Here is a 629-nt window from a genome sequence, read left to right on the forward strand (position 1 = left end):
ACCGTGAGGGAGACGCCGAGGCATGAGGTGTACAACATGGAGAGACCCAGTCTTAGAAACTAATAAACTTAAAAGATTTTCATCTAAATAAGACAAACTACTCGGGCTCTCTTCTTATGATCTGAACTCTTGGTGTCAGTACTGAGACTCTGCCACATTCCAGGTAAAAGATGTTATATTTCTTTTTCCACTAAAATAATAGAAATTTATTCCATGGCATGTGGTCATGTCTTCTCATTTGGACTTTTGGTCTCCTTTCTTCCAGAATGACTCAAAAACCTCAAATCTCCATCCCAAGCTCTGCCCAAGGACAGTCTGAGCCCTAGAGAAGGGACTGAGGGGGTCTTGCTCAGCCCAGACAAAGAGTACAGGGCACAGGCTGAGTGTGGGGTGTGCGTGTGTTTCTGTGTATGTGTTTGTGTGTGTGTGTGTGTGTGTATGTGCTGGGGCAGCACTTCCTCCCTCCACACCAGGGAGAATCTGAGATCCTGGACACAGTCCTTGGTGACAGGCCCATGGGACCCCCTCCTGGAAGCCCAGCCCTTCTCTGCTCAGCAGGGAGCCCCCTCCAGCCACAGAGAAAGGAGGACATTTGCATGAGGAGCCCCCCTCCCTCAGGATAAGAGAGG

The sequence above is a fragment of the Tupaia chinensis genome, unplaced genomic scaffold (assembly GCF_000334495.1).
Source record: "Tupaia chinensis unplaced genomic scaffold, TupChi_1.0 Scaffold000035_1, whole genome shotgun sequence".
NCBI classification, from domain to species: Eukaryota; Metazoa; Chordata; class Mammalia; order Scandentia; family Tupaiidae; genus Tupaia; species Tupaia belangeri.